The sequence below is a fragment of the Neodiprion pinetum genome, chromosome 2 (assembly GCF_021155775.2).
Source record: "Neodiprion pinetum isolate iyNeoPine1 chromosome 2, iyNeoPine1.2, whole genome shotgun sequence".
In the NCBI taxonomy this organism is placed as follows: Eukaryota; Metazoa; Arthropoda; class Insecta; order Hymenoptera; family Diprionidae; genus Neodiprion; species Neodiprion pinetum.
The window spans coordinates 26,593,890-26,611,579 of record NC_060233.1 but is presented as its reverse complement, the minus strand read 5'-3'; positions in this window follow the sequence as shown (position 1 = coordinate 26,611,579).

Genomic DNA, 17,690 nt, shown 5'->3' with positions numbered 1-17,690 from the left:
GTTCACCCATCCTTGAGAGTTGGAGCAACTCCGTGTAAATTGAAAAAAATTCGAAATACCTCAAGTGACTTCAAGGCGATTACAAAAGAATTCGTACTCGGTATACTTACCGAGTCAAGTATTCTTCACTCGTTTGACGCAACCAGTCATACTCTTGTTCACTTATCAATGTGACGTCGACAAGTAAAGAGTCTTACTGGATTAAGGGTAAGAGGTTGATGAAACAGTTCATGCTTCCTTTGATATTGTGGTTAAACTTAGATCAGAGAATACTAATTTTTCATTACAGTAAGCTTCTAGCCGATGTATTAGATTCCATCCAACAGCTTTTCCATTGATGTGACTGAAGAGCCGAATGTTCAGACTCAACAATATGCGTTGTTCAATCGAATTCTTACTCAATACAAATGTACGCTGCAACGTCAAATTTGACGGTGTCAATCGATCGTCGGAGACTTCTGATGGTAGTTTTTATCAGGCTCTAGTTGAGACTAACGTTTTCTCTTTCACTTTAACTTTCATTCAATTTATCTGCCATGATCGCAAGAGAATCGCATGACCGTAGAATAAATATTTGAAGAACGGTGGGTGAACTTCGATTTCACGAGTGCCAAGAGATTCTAAAAACTCATCGCTTTCGACGTGACCTAATGACTGATGGCGTTAGCTGTTCCTTGGAGACAATTGAAGACATACTGAGATAAAAATGCAATTATGGCAACCGAGTTTGGATCGCCGAGTACGGCTAGATCTATTTTCATTAGTTCGCTTTACTTGAATGATATATAAGCACGATATCTCATCCCGTGAAAAGGAATAGATGCTTTCTCCCGACCTCAGTCTGCATAATTCAGGTTTCGAAATGAGACAGCTCCAAGAATAATATGACCGGTTTCGATAGCTCGGTAAAATTCTCTATTTATCTCGAATAATAATTGCAGCATTGGTGTAACTTCGGTGAAACGGATATTGGTTCGCCGAGAAACGCGGTAGAATAACGGTGAGTGAACTGCAATTAGCCGAAATAAAAAAATTTACGACCTGCGTGCTCAGTTAGTGCAACGAACGTTTCGTACGCGTGGCACATCCGGACACTGAAGCAAATGTGAACAACAATTTTGTTGTACAGACTGGCGCGCGTACAAAACGAGAAATAAATCATCACTTCCAGGCACATTAAATAAGCGAAATTAAAAACGTGGTTCCTTGAATTACGTTCTGACTCGTCAGAGATCGAAAAGAGAATGAACCTCGCTCTGACTCCCTTTGAGCCTTAATTATTCAGCAACTGCCCGAAGCCGGCTCAACGCGTTTCGAGATTTTTTTTCACCGTGGGGGAAATAAAATTATGAAGAAGGGTCGCGATTAGCGAAATCTGCTTCCCTCATTAGTCAGCCACTTCGGGGATCTCGCGACTTTCGGCTGTTGGCTGATGCTGTAAACGTGTATCTGGCATGCATACCTCGCCCGCCTGTACAGAAATATCCCGCTTTTTCCTCTCTTTTCCTTCCCTTGTAGAACACGGTACGTGACTTCCGGGTCGACGTCATATATATATACGTACATACGTATATATATATATCATCACGCTCAAAATTCTGCGGCACGCCCACAGTGGATATATCCCCCACAATACAACGCGTCGGTTTCTCGGGGGTGTCTTTTAATTGCACGGGGTGCGTGTCGAAAATAGAACGGTAATTGTTTTTATTACTCAATAACTAATTCCATTAAAGGGATGTTCATTTTCCCGGTACGGTATGAACTAGGCTCTTTTACTCAACCTTAGTTCGTCTGTACCGAATTTGCGTTATTTATTGCTCGTTAGTTGCCGTTATAATTAGCCGAGTTTTTAATAAGTCTCGCGAGGCAGGGAAAAAATTACTACACCCCCTGGTACTTTACAGATTTCTTTCCACGCAGTAGCAATACGGATGATCTTGATAAAATATAAAACTCACCTCTGTACAAGGTCGCACTGTTAAAAAATTCTGTACAATTCGCCATATTTCAACTATAATTTGGAACGACTGCTTGCAGAGTCGATGACTAGGTGGATGAGCTCCTTATTCACGAAGATATCAATATTGAAGTACCAACGACGCTTCAATATAGTTTGTTTTGCGGTCTTCTCTCCAACGAATACACGTCTCAAATCTCATATACTGGCTCATCCGACTTTTCAGCTACAACCCTGCTGCTTTCAGACTAAAATGTAGGTACGCGAATACAGGCACTGAAGGTATAAACAGATTACGCGTACGCAAAGAGGGAACGCGCGATGCGGTGCCCCATCAGCTATTCAGCTTATCACTAACGATGTTTAGCTCCGCATTTCATTTCAAAATTGTTTCTTGCCCCGCTCGACTAGCAAGCACCTTTCTGAATACGTTTCAGATTCGAAAATCTGATTGAAGGAGAATACACATGAAAATTCTAACCTAGGCAACACCGAGTTTCGACTGATTTATTCATCCCGCGTGAAGTACATCTCACTTTTCCCTCTTCCACGCTGTTTCATTCCATTTTATGGTATGAAGATTAACGATGAATCGGAACGCGAAAGTCACTCACAGCGCCCCTCATCGCCTGTAGATTAATTCAATTTGCCCACATGTAGTATATATTATATGGGGCGTTCCTCCAGACCTCGATACTTTCATTTTTGTTTCGATTTCCGGGTTTTGTTACACCATGTGAGAGTACCTTACCTCTTTCTGTTTTTACAGTTTTTCTGAATGGTGTATTAACAAAATCGAGGTAGTCAATGGATTCGTTTTCAAACCAACTTTTTCACAAAAAATATTTCAATATTAAAAAAAATGTGTGAAATACGAAAAACAATTTTTACAATTCCAAAAGATCACGCGATTGATCAAATTTTGTTTTTTGTCCTCCAGATTAATTTTTGTCAATGAAAAGTGTTCCGTAAAATTTTAAAATATTTTTCATCTAAAATCTCAAGACGATTTTATCAACAATCTTGTTTTTGTTCATACATCATTCCAATTTCAACATATTATCAACCAAAACTTTTCAAATTTTCTTGTCCACCAAAATTTGACTATGAATTTCTGGATAGAGTGCTCAAAAATTTTTAAAGAAATCGAGGAAGTCATTCTGATATAGTGTAGCGATATCTTGAAAGGTAATCAAAATCAAGGATTTTGTGTTCTGGAGGTGGCTTATTTCATATCGAATGACATATATGTATATACAGGTACCTAACCGCCAGCTGCGAGTATGACTACTGCGTGTTTTCTCCGATGAGACCCAACTTTCAAGGGGGGGAATTTTTGCTGACGCCAAATCATTATTATTTTCAGAATTATTATTATCAACGGAAAGTTTAATTTTCATCGTTGAAAAATTCGGCGCCTTGAATTCTAAGCCTGATATACTGTTTTTAGCTGCAAGCTTAGGATTCCTCGTCCGTTCGAGGAGCCGGCTTCATCGTTCTCAATTCTTGAAATTCTCTCATTGTCACCTTTATATCTTCTCTGGACCTCCACCCTTGATATCTCCGTCGCTTTTTTTATTATACGTGCGTCATAAAATCAGAGAAGCAGTTACAGAAATGCGCCTCGAACTTCTGCTCGACTAAGGAGATCATTTTATAATCGATTCTCAAATATTATCAAATCAATCCACCCTTACCCGCTTTTATTATATTATTGAACTTTGTTTGATACCCGCTTACCAGATGCTCGAGTGAACGGCAAAAGCGGATACTTCCGGAACCTCTGATCTGCTTTTCAATAAGACGACACGTATTCAAGTGTGTCAAAGTTCATCCGATTATTCATCGCAAGTAACTAATTGCTTTTCACACAATGTAACAATCCTCCAACGAATAATTCTCAAATTATTCACATTTCACAAGCTCACTCGTTTAAGTATCTCAAATTGAAAATATCTAATTTACAAAAATAATGACTACTTTATCATCTTATAATACAATGTCAAATCCATTCATTTAATGATTCAAAGACTTGTCATACGGAAAATTGATTTTTTTTTTTTTTTTTTTTCGTTACGTTATAACTCACTGATCAGAGATATCTTTACAGAATAAAAAAATCACCACTAAATCCTTTACTACTATAGTATTCTCATTTTGAATTTTATACCCTGCGATTTAAACCACTCCCTGAATTAATCTTAAAACGGTGTATCGAGTGTCTGACACCTCCACCTTTTTCCTCCCTCGCACGATAAGTCTGAGGACTGTTTTGAACTATTCCAAGACCTTCATTACAGACAAAATGTCAAATTCTATAAAATCACGCATGTGCGATACACCCATCTCTGCAATTAATGATTGGATTTGGAATAATATCTCTCTGGGGTTGCTTTGCACATCTAGATGGAAGTTGAGCGACTACGTAATGGATTCAATTTTTGTACAGTGATTGTCATCCGCTGTACAGCGAAGACTCAATTAAGACTCGGTGCCAAGACTCTTTTTCTTTATTCTATTTTTCGTCTACGGCACAACGTACAAAAATTCTTCACTCATTACAGCAGTTTTCACGTAACTCCGAAACAGTATACTTTCTTCACTGCTGGCCCAGCACAACCGGCTGAATTATCACGATTGTAATTACTCGTTTTTTTTTGTGAAAATAAAAGGAAAAAAAAAAAAAAAGACGTGAATTCGATGGACAGGCTTACAAGACAATATTAAGAGAACGATAATAAATACGAGTTTGACTCTCTGTTGAATAAATTAAATATAAATAACATGTAAATGGAATATAAATAAAATATACGTAAAATGGTCGACAAAATTGTGAAGGTAAAATAGTATGGATAAAATAGTTCGGATAAACAGATTGATAAATGGTAAAAACAAAAGTCTACACATAAAAAAAAAAGATCAAAAGTTATTCATTCACACATCCAAACATTCACACAATTCAAAAAGACGCCTTCAATACACAAGACGTTAAAATGAACTGTTCCCTTGTCTTTGTCGTCGAATACCGTTGCACCAGATGAATCACTTGCCAATCCGGGGATTATACTCTTCTCCACTCTCGTTTGATGGATGCTTAGAAATCTTGTGTCCACCTTCAGGTTGCGTCGTTTATTCACGTTGAGATGGGAGATGAGAACAGCAGGGATCGTAATGACGTCGAAAATTCAGTGAAGTGGTACTGTGTATTCGGATCTTTAGGAAATCTTAAAATCGACTTGGTTTTCGACTTCTGCGGAGTATTATAACTGTCGGGCCGTACGGGTTGGTGTCTTTCCGCAGAGTCTTCGAAACGTTCAACCGTTTCTCCCGCCAGACGCCTGGATCGGGATGGCTGTGTCCAGCAAAACTTCGCGGGCATTTCGAATTTAGAATATCGTTACACGATCAATTTACACATCAACCCCCGCAGAATTTTCGCCGTTTGACATACTCCGTACACATAACGGTGCAGCCCTCGGCACAAGCAGTTTATCTGTATATTTGTTTGTACCATCTCGATGTACAAATACCTGGAGACACGGCATACATACGTGAGTTGTACGGCGTGGCATCGCGTAGGTTGGATAGTTGGCGCGGAGGCGGCGTTATTTATATCACAAATTAGCGAAACTTGTTCAACTTCAATAAGTAGTCCTGCCGCTACGGGGGTGAAAGTGCCAGCTCCGGAGAACTTTCCTACTTCGCGTTGGATAAATTCAATCAATGTTCGTACGGACGCACAGTTACTCACAACGGCGATGCCGCGGATAGGGGGATGAGGGGAAGAAGACTGCCGTGAAACAGCCAGAGGGAAAAGAAAAAAAAAAAAAAAAAAAACGACGGAGGGGAAGAAGTAAAAGTAAAAGAAAAAGCTCACGGAAATTTTCCCGCTTAGGAATCCGCAAAGCCTCTGACCACTGCGGTTTCATGTTTACGTAGGATCATTGGATTATGGTGAACACCGTCTTCCGAAATGCGATCCTATACATATATGTTGCATTAAACATGGCCACCTGAGGCGACAACCAAAGAGTCTCATTTTTAACGGTGAAATTCACTGCTGGCGAACAAAGCAAAAGAATCAACTGGGAACGATAGAATCAAGTAATGGTAATCCCTGTTTGTCTTTCGCAAGCGTTTATACACATTTTTGAATGAGCATTTGAAAGTGCTTGGTGAAACTTGGATTCATGGTTGAAGTTGCCAGTTTTAAGCAAGAATTATTATTATCGCAGCCATTGGACGACCAAAGTTTGAACATTTGAATTTCGATAAGACTAAAATTTTCCAGTTTCGTATAACTTCAAAACTTCGGAGACGAAATTTCAATTCTTTTAAACAAACGAGTACCAAATTCACAAATCATATTTTCGAAAAAAAAGTGCCTGTAAAGCATGACAATATTTTAACCCGTTCACTTTAAAATGAAAATGTTAACTCAAAATACCTTTATTTAAATAATGAAACATTTTTTGGACGATTTTGAGATTTTTTGGACATGTTTCAGAAATGAATCTTTTTTTTTCCTTAAATTTGCGTTTTTTTCGCAATGTGAGAATAACACTACAAAATAAATAGCAGCAATCAATTTCACCCCAATTTCATATCCTTGAAAATTATTTAATATGCAGTATATCTCGAGAAAATTGCAATAAACGAAAATCCAGATTGTACGCTATGGTGTAGGAAAAAAAAAATAAATAAATGGGTTAATCGATTTTAATATCTCAACAATGATATTGATCGTTTGTTTGAAGAAATGTTATTTCATGCTTCGAAGAAGTCACGTTTCTTGTTCAAATGCAGAACCTAGCTGTCGGAATATGTGACCATGTTTTAAATTGATTTTAATCCGTCAACATTGATTTGGGCAATTCCCAGGGATTTTCGGATTAGTCAGATCAAGTTACGGGAGAATTTCAACGAATGACTATAAATTACCAGGAATGCTGAGAAATCATTCGAAATCAATGGTAACTACACTAATGGTGAAGTGGAAGCAACAACGAAGCACGTAATGAGAATAAAATGAATAGAAAACACTCGACATCGATATTAACAAATTGAAATCATTCGGCATTTGCTGGAAAAGACTTCCAACGATTTCCCACGACTTTAATAATCTGGGTTGTCTCCTCTCGACATCACAAAACACTTTAACCCTGTGAATTCCTCCTCTGTACGATTTGATTTCCAACTGTTTAACGACATCCATGAGCTAATGTACCATTCGTTCGTTTTCACCTCCGTCTATCGTGTAGTCGCAGTTGCGTTATCGCGAAACCAGAAGTAGGCAAAGAAGCGGCAAAGAAAGAACGAGAGAGAGAGAGAGAGAGAAAGAGAGAAAGAGAGAGAGAGAGAGAAAGAGTGGGGGACGAAAAAAGGATCGGCAAGGAAAAGCACAGACGATGCCTTTCTCATTAGGCGACACAAAGCGAATGTCTAGGCTCCTGTTTGTTTGCGGAATGAGCTGCATGCCGCCAGTCGAGGCATCGTGCACACAGACTCAGCCTATTTCCGCAAGTGTATACCGAGCCCTCCATCCACTCTAGGAATATCAATGAAACGGTGACCATCAGCCGGCGTTTGTCGGTCCGGCGCCTATCTTACAGCCGCAGATAGAAAAAATCGGTGCAGGGATGCAGGAATGTGGGTGAGCATTGCAGGCACTCCGTTTCACATCCTTGTTGTGTTCAGTGTTTGCGAATATTACGGGCACTTTGTCAGTTTCCCCGCTCTTTGTACTTTCCTCTGTACGTGAGCCAGGAGGAGATCTTTGAGGGCTATTGTTTCTAAACAAAAGATGGCGGATACCCGAGGCAATACGACCGTCCCATACCCTTGCGCACTCTTGGCGGTCGACGACTCTGAATGCTAGAAACACGCCTGCAGGCCGGGGGAAAATTAAGCCTGCTGACAACACGTGATACGGAATTGCCGTTACACATCCTGCCGTTATATGCCTCTACCTGCATACTGATTATGCCCTTCCGTTCTCTTTGCTTCCTTGTTTCCTACCATTCAACTAGCAAATCGCACCCCGTTATTCGTTTCTATATGACTACTTACAGTCCGCTGATAGGATTAGGAAGCGCATACGCGGCTCTCGCTTGGATATCTCCTCTCGCATCTGCGTCTATGTGCAGATGTTATTACCCATGCGGCACGCTGCAGCTCCCGTGCCACAGTTCCTCGTGAACATCAGCATTTACGTTTAATCCCATAATTTGATCTCGACGTTTCACGTAAAACACGCACGAGAGAAGTTGCGGGATAATTTTTTACGATTCTACAAGACCGACTTAGTGAAGATTTTCTGTACTCGGAGTTTGTCGATGGATCGATCAGTCGTTTCTTTTTTAATCTGCGGAGTGTAATTTCCTCGTAATACAAATCATTTTGAAAACCAATTCAGTTTACGTGAAATATCAAGCAAAGTTGAAACGATGAGAGAGTTTCTGTTTATTTATTTAATTTATTTCTGCGTCAAATGAAAATGTATTACAGTTTTTTCTTCTTGTCCAAAATTGCTGATAGAATCAAGTTATTTCAGCTCTCTTTCGCATTTGAGATACATGGACTTCGATATCCAGAGACATATACGACTACGTCGAAATCGACCAGGGCACCCCCTCAAGGGGAGTACCAATTGTCACAATTTCTCAGAATTTTTCATTTCAGCGTGATAAGAACATGTTTTGTGGTCTATCTGTTCGAGTATGCATGTAGAACGGGGCTGTTATGCTCTTTTCAGGGTTCCATACCTCAAAAGGAAAAAACGGAACCCTTATAGGATCACTTCGTTGTCCGTCTGTCTATCTATCCATCTGTCGAAACCCTATTTCTCAGGAACAGGTAGATGTATCAAGTTGAAATTAATATCAAATACCAACGTCTACGGTTCCTTGGATGTGTAAAAAATCCAAGCTTCCGAGTAAACGCAATCAAAAAATGCGGCCGTTTATGTTACATTATGTTTTGATACTCGCGAACTCACTCATCAAAACCTATAGAGTATTTCCCGTTGATCTATAATCATGGAATTTTGGAGAGAAGTAAGCAAAAGAAAATGTTTGAAAATAGTTGACTTATAGTTACATCACATAAAAGAAAATAATCAATTTTGAAGGGAACCCTCAGGACGCGAGTTCTACTCGAACTTGTCTGGTTTTTGTTTTGTATGTAAAATGCCTAGCTTTAGATTTTAATCGACATGAGTGACACGCTCACATCTTACGATTCACGCGATTGATTTAAGATTTTCATCAAAATCTGTTTTTTTTTTTTTTTTTTTTTTTTTTTTTCAAGAGGCATCCGAGAGCACAGGGACAAACTATTTGAATGCGCCGTTTTTGATACATGTGAAAAAATTCTAGGGGTGGGTATTTTCGACCAAGGCACTCGCTTGAATTCAACGGAAATGTAGTAACTATAATACACCCAAGAAAACGGCTGTGCCACTTTTTCGCCAATTCGAAATACCGTCGAAACACGAGGCGTTTTTTTACTATCACGTAAAACTTAGTATGACAAATCGGTGGCTGCCGGCTTAGGCGTATCCTGTGATATTGAGATTTATAGGGATTCTGTATTGAGTTTCCAGAGCAGCGAAATCCTCCATACTGAAAACGACAGAGCCAAAGTTGACCTGAAAACTTTCTTATGTCCGCCATGTTAAATATTGGTAGATTTGAGCATCGGGCGATCAGCTACTCTATCGATTCATCGGGTGGAAACTCCTTTGAAGAATGCTCGAGAAATATTCAAGTCTCGGGGGATGATACAGAAGGACTCTTGACTAATGTTCTATGCGCAGCTTAAAGTGGGGGACTTTTTAGCAGGCTCGTACTGCGGTATGAGGATTTTCGTAAACCTTATTACCCAAGTGTTAGTTAGTCCCACGAGGACTGTAAGTTTGAAGGAATAAAGGGAATTGATATAGCTACGCGGGCCATTGTCGGCCTGACTGTGACGTATAGCGAACACCCGACAACTTCCCACGATAGCACTGAGAAACACAATGCCGTTCTCGAAATTAAAAATCCCTTTAAATCGATATTTAATCACGGATTCTCAAGGAAGGAATTCAAGTGCGGTGAAAGGACTACCGCGATGGCGTTGCGTGCTCGGCGGTATCGGCGCATTTCCGGTTAAGGGTACAATTTTATCCACAAATAATCGGGAAATTGCTTGCGTATAAGAAGAGCATGCGTGCGGTTCGTATCTCCGTATTTTTTCATTTCACTTTTATTTTTCATTCAAGCCGTTTCATTTTCACTTGCTTCAACGCATTGAAAAAAAAAAAAAAATGGTCAAGGGGTTATTTAGTCGTTAAAATCATAAACCACTTTTTACCATAATCGCTCAGAAATAGCATCAATTCATTCGAAATTAATTAGTTATCGCTTAAAATCAGTTTCAAACCGTTGAGAACATCGCTTGAAACAGCTTTGAAATCGTCAAAAACTTCTTGAAATCAGTTTGAAATCATTTGAAACTGCTTTAAACCATTTAGAACCACTTGCTATTGTTTGAAACTGCTTAAAATCAGTTTCCAACTATTGAGATCATTGCTTGAAACAATTTTGAAATCGTCAAAAACTTCTTGAAATCAGCTTGAAATCATTTGAAACTGCTTCAAATGATTTAAAAACACAAATCGTTTGAAACTATTGGAAATCAGTTTGAGACAGCTCGGAATCATATTCCAATCGATGGAAACCATTTGAAATCATTTTAATACCGTTCGAAATCGTCTGTCAGTTAATTTGTAAGTGAATGGACCCTCGTATCTGGCGTTGCCTACAGACAACTTTCGCCAACCATTTTGCAATTATTGATAAATATTACAAGCGAAGCGTACTTTTCCACTCTGCAAATTAATACGTATATGAATATTCGTACCAACTACGTCAAGAATCTGATTCTTAGTTGGTGTCAGTGCAACTCCCACGTCTCTTCAATTATGTTCTGCGGATGCATTTTGCATCTGCTCACTGACGTCACTTACAATACTGCAGCATAAATCTCATTCATCCGTTTCGCAGTAAGTTGCCTCTGCTAATGTTTTATTTCATTCAATGATTGTTATGGGTCCAATTATGGATCGACCTCTATGTTTTCGAGATATTCATCGACTGGGTCCAATTAATTTCGAGTGAAATCAATTAAAGGTTCAGCCCAGAAAATAAAAATAATAATAACAGAACGAAGGGAGGCGGCCACACGGTGGCTCGATACTTTTAACGCTAATAGTTGCTGAAAATTGTTTACAACAAAATCGATCACTAGGCCAAAACCAGGATCAAGGGTTCTCAATTGATGTCAAAATTAGCAGAACCGATTTCTCTTTCGTATCAAAAATTTTTCCTCTCACTTCTCACAAATAATTTATTGATTATATTTTTTTTAAATTACAGGAAAAATGCTTTTTTTTTAACCTTGAAAATTCATATAACCTATTAAAACCATTCACGCGATTTCGGAATACTACTATTTAATGCGATAATTTTTAAGTTTCTGTGAATATGTTTAAATACCCGGTTGCAGATTGCTATCATTCTATTGGTCGGCTTGATTTTGTTCATGGTTAAATTTGAATTGTTCTCATATAATCCGATTCTAATGTTCTTTGAAATCAACTGAACGACGTTATCAAATGTGATAAGAGACTTTCGCCTTCATAAGGTCTTCACAAAACACAAAGAAGTTAGTCTCATGGTCTAATTATCCCTGGCAGGTTAATTACCATGAAAAAGATGTCAAATCATCCCACAATGGAATTGAGCACAAAGAGTTCAAATGCAAGATACGTTTTACCGTAGCTAGAGAAGCAATTGAAAAAAAAAAAAAATTACTGTTAGTGAAAAACAAACTGACAATTCAAGCTTAGAAAAGCAAAGCTCTATTATGCATATATCATGCGGTAAAAAAATGTATTTTCTGTACTTGGTAAAACCACAAAATAATCATATAAGTATGTTTATAAAATGTACTATCTTGGTACAACGTGCAGTCCGTACTTAGATTCGACAATCAATCTGGTTTATCGTTTACTGCGCCTGGAGAACCTCCCGATTTCCAAGTGTCAATAAGTTCAAATAATAATCCTCCGCGATAACAATATAATACGAAAATTGATCCGACTCCTGACACCATCGAACTCACAACGACAAAGAACTCCTCGTTGTCTAATCGATAGACTTTTGGAGTAAGACTGCGACAATTGGCAATCGAGAATCGATAATCGAACCATCGGAGGCATAAAGGAGCCTTTGCACTCGTCCTCGCCCACCTTGGTTTCGGGGAACAGTTTCGTAACCTCTCATTTGTTTCAACGGCGTCTGACTCTCACAGACTCTATTCCGAACCGGTCGTTCGTTCCTTCGACAAAGAGGAAGACAAAGTACAGAGAGACGGTGCCGTTCGAACTTCGATTCAGCGGAATTCTTCGAGAAAATCTCCATAATTTCCGCAATTCCCTTTTGATGTCGAGATGAAAGAGCTGGAGGCCAGTAACTATCATTTGCCCCTGCATCCTTAGCTAGCTTCAGGAATCGAGAAAATCCCACCCCACTTCCGCAAAGAGAAGCCTACGTATCCTCTGAACGCATCGCGTTTCAAGACCCGCACATACACCTTCGCAACCTGAGGAGGAAAAGTTCTAGCTCTTTGATCACGAGGGTATCGAACAGCCATAAAAAATCTGTGTTCTTCGTATAATTACTTTCTACAGGTATAATATTCACAAATTTTGTCTGTACAATAATGTAAACTTTGGGATCACCAATGCTGAGCATTTCGTCATTTCATTTTAATTTTCATGATATTAGAAAAGTGGGTAAGCTTTGGATATTGTTGACTGTCCCAATACGTTCTCATAACTTAACGCATCCCATTAATTACATCTTATCCCAAAATGCTCTCCTCGATTATTACGGAAAAACGTGAACAATTATCAATTTCTTATTTCTCAAACGTCTGGCTACTGATTTTTAAACGTTGGCGGAGCACAAACCATCTTTACAAGATAGAAACTTTCAAAACTATGAAGTTCCATGCTGCGCGAACAAATGAAGAAAAAGATAAATCACAAGACTAGAGTTACAAAACTTAAGACACAACCATCGTTAATGAACGTTATATAATCTTCTCATGCATGCACATCGCACTGCAATGACTTACCACAGGAAATCACAGATGTTTTATTTCTGTAGGAATAATGGTATGCAAAGCTGGTAAGTTGTATTTGAATAGAAATAATTTCAATTAATCATTGGCTCAAGGTTACTGAAAGCCATCGCGACAATTATTTAGTCAATAATCAATCAAATCGCCTAAGTCAAACTATGTAAGTGAGGTGATCTCCAAACCATTCATTTACCGTGACGAATGCATGGTTCGTCACAAGTCTTTGAATACTAAAGGTTTGGTTATTCGGGCTGAGTGTGTTTTGGCAAGTTTTCAAAACAACCAAACTCAACCGATACTTTCATAGACAGATTTCAGTTAAGACTGAAAAGTTGCTCCCGCTGATTTATTATGTCATCAATGACGATGTAGAAACAATTTCAATGTATTATTAAAAAGAAATGAATTGAGAATAAGAAAAATAAAATCATCAGAATGATTCGAGGAATTTATGGAACAAGTTGAAACTGCATTCATCTCAGTGAAGTTTGAGCGCAAAGGAGAAGAAAGAGGAGACTGATTGCGGGTGAAATGCAGAAAAAAGTAACTCACGACCGACGACCAAAGAACAAAGATTACAAACAAACGAACAGGAATTAACTCTAACTCGGCAAGGCGCGTCGATTGAACTTTTTCCGATTCAAGAGACAAAGAAATTATTCAAATACTTTGTACTCAATATTCCCGCATAAACTGAAAGCGAGACGGTCTTCAAGCCCCGCTACTCCCGGAAAATAATGCAAAGTATAAAAACAGCGAGCGCTTACCTGCAGTATATACGACTTTGTCGAAATGAAACTGAAATGGAATGAAATCGGTACGACAAAAAGATTATATGCAAAATATTTTCGCGCCGTATTCTCCATCAAATTTATGTATATACATCGCTAAGTATTTCGGCGTACCTTCGGGCTTCCATTTGTTCCCTTGTTTTTATTTATGCGTGATTGACGAGCAAAATGAGGCGGATATTACAGTAAAATATTGTCCCCGTCCCAAATCGAGAGTCCTGTCATTATCACACCTATCTTACGCACATCTGTAACCCGTAATCGCCTCGCAAGCATCAGGACTCAAGATGAAAAATACGCGCTCGGCATGTAATCGTCCGTTTTTGAATTCCACAAACCCTTGACTCCGCCTTGATTTTGTATGAAAAAAAATTCGCCCCCTCTTATACTTATCGGCAAATGTTTGCAGGGAAACAATCGTTCGATCAACATAATCACATGCCATAGAAAGCGACGCAAGTAGCTGAGAGGAAAATATTTGTCCCGGCAATTTCAAACTCTCTATGAACTACCGTCTGGCGAAATGAAATTCTGACAAACAAATAATCTCAAATATATCACAGAATAGAATTTAAAGCAGACACGCACAGATTTGTATCCATCAGCCTTAATTGTCAGTTTAACCATATCGTACGACGTTAATTAGAAGTGAATCGTGAAACTTCATAGTTTTTGTATAGTATAATTTCTATTTATCGAGATCAAATTGTGTGCAATGATTAGATCTAACGTTATATTATAACTATCAAAATGCTATGTTTATTTCACTCATAACTAAAATTGCATTTCGATGCAGTAACGCTGGAAAAAGAGAATAACTTGGAAGAAAATAATAATTTCATACAGGGATAATTTCTGACTGAGATACAGAGTTGCGTTTACTTGGTACAGATTCTTATTTATTTATTTGAAGTTTCTTTTTTAAGGGGCGACTCTGGTAAGATCTGCCACATAATTCATTCATACGCCATGCCAGACTTAGTTACATCCGATTCTGATCAGCGAATTTGTGTGCGATTCCAGAAACAGTTTCGATCTCGTCGTAAATAATTTCAACTAACCGTAACCAAAGTATCCACCTTTCTTGATGCTGGATTGGCTCGAGTGAAGTGTCTTAGAAAAGCAGGCAATCGTGAAAATCCAAGAATAGCGGTCCATTTCGCAAAGTTTTCAACGGGAAACCGGAAAGCAAGATCCGCGATAATCCACGTTATCCACGGTGAAACGTGCAGCTCGTAGAAAAAAGTTAGATGTAAGCAAAGTCAACCTGCAGGGTGATTCGGGAGCGCGCTTTACTCGTGTTCTGGTTGGCAGAGCGGACTTCCGCCTGCTGTTTAGACGCGGTGGGAAAAAGCTCACAAGTACCTGCGTTGTAACGTGTATACGTAGAAAAGACGTGGGTACACAGCTATTACTCAGACCTGTGGTTTGAAAAAACTTTAGTCCTTCGGTTTTTCTCGGTATAGACCGATTAAATCGCACAGCCAACGCTGCCACCCACTGTCCTCAACCTGCGCGCACAGAGACTTGAATTATTTATGCATGCATCCAGTTCCCTATCTCTATATATCGACGACGCTGTTCGCGTGCAGACGAGCCTGGTCACCTGCAACTACGTAGTCACGCACCTTTTCAGATTGGATAAGCCTTTATGCTTTTTAATGCTCCACCAATTGCAGCCAGCGCCGCCACCCTTGGTTTCGTGCCAAACGTTATATTCGGTTTAGTCTATCGGTTTCTCAGAGACGCATGATCGAGGCAATGTATGGAATTTATTCTCCATCAGTAGGCAACCAGGTCTAGATTGATTCTGGTATTTGTAATTCAATAAAAAATTTGCGACACGTTTACATCTTACTGCTGTAGCTTCTCTGACATACGGAGGAAACGGATTTTTTGAGTCGAGTGATGTTAGTTTGAATCAACTAAATGCTATTGTCGAATACGGCGAACACGATAATCGCCTAATTCAACAAAATACTTTTGCCGGATGATATACTTGTAATGAACTTATTACAGAATTGTTATAATAATCTTTTGCATTGTCTGAACATGAGAGTTATTCAAGCGAACAAAACGTATTCTTCGAATACTGTCACTCATAGTTTATTTGAGTCCAAATATTGTGAGAGTTACCGGATGTTTAATCGGTAAGCCCGATAACTCGCTGTATAAGTAGAATTATAAAATTTGCACTTATCAATAGTTCTTTTTGTTTGCCGTCAATATCATTGTCGATGACTCGAAATTTGTCATTGTGCTTTAAATATATTACGTTATCCGAATCTAACTTCTCAGCCGATTGCCCAGTTTTATAACTCTCTCTGATGCTATTTCCGCGGTGAGAGAGTTCACCGCCTAGTGGCCATTTACAGTACTAGTATACTGATATTTACGATGAATTTATTCTTTACCTGTTTCAAAGAATATGATGTTTCTTTTACCTCGTTAACTAAATCATTTTGAAAAATTAACTAAATCGAAATTGTTGAATTGAAGTCATCGTATTTGGAACAAATAAGGGATACTAAATAGAAGGGTATGGACTCCAAAAAATTTATTTTATTGGTTCAAGAATTCCTTTGCCTCCGTGCAATTATTCATTCTATATATCAAAAAAAAAAAAAAAAATACGTTCATTAGACAGCAGTTGAAAGTGACTGGATTTCAAATAGACACGTCGAAAGCCTGGACAAAATAGCTGTGGATGACTTTTAAGCCTAATTGGTGTTTTAGATCGCATTCGATAACCTTGGTACCAGTATTGGAGGCGTTGTTTCATCTCGTTGTGGCCATATTCATTATGGGTGATTGAAGATCATGGCCACAAATGATACATGGTATTTTGATTTGAGGGAATACCAATTTTTACACAGTAAAATGTATCGAGTGCTTGAAACTGCTGTTCAAAAGCTGCTTCGAGTTGGTTGTCAGTAATAAATTAAGCGATTGAACGGATGAATAATCAGATTATTAAATATAGAATTTCATAAATTTGAGCAGATATGTTGTATCTATATACGAGACCGATTGTGTGTTTGCATGAAAAAATGTCCTATGCGTATTCGGCAGAGAAACTAACAATAATTGTAAAAAATGTAGCTAAGGTTTATCTATACTTCACGAAATCAGTGAAATTCAATTGCTTGTCACGCCCGCCATTACCTCAGTTGAAGAAGAAAAAATATGAATTAATTATTTTGTGTTTCTCTGCGGTAGACAGATATCAAGAATGATTTTTTTTCGAATGCAAATACCAAATTTCTTCTACTCCAGTCCTTGTCATTCCTTCTGGAAATAACTGCCATTCTCCCATTTCAAGCTGTAACGAGCAGTGTTGCAAAATGTCTTGATCTACTATATTACTGTAACCAAGTATCGCACTTTGCCGAAACAGAAAGTCTTCGTATGTCATGTGACTTTTCTCTAATGGGTAAGGGTCATATTTGCACATGAAACGAGAAGAGCGGAAGCATGTGAGCATGATCATTCAAATTTTCGCGTAAATGCCTCTTTGGACGGTTGTTTGAACTGGTGCCTGCAATGGTCAGCGAATATGATCGTTACTTTCGGAATGGCCGGTGATTTTGATGACCGTGCGACCGTGTGCTGCGTGCTTGTAACAATATTATAGAAACGTAAACCTTACCGCATGAATAAATATGATACCTGTAAAAATACCCAAATAAACGCGTAGGGAACAAAATTACCCACGGTTAGTACAAACACGCCGAAACGCGGTGTGAAGG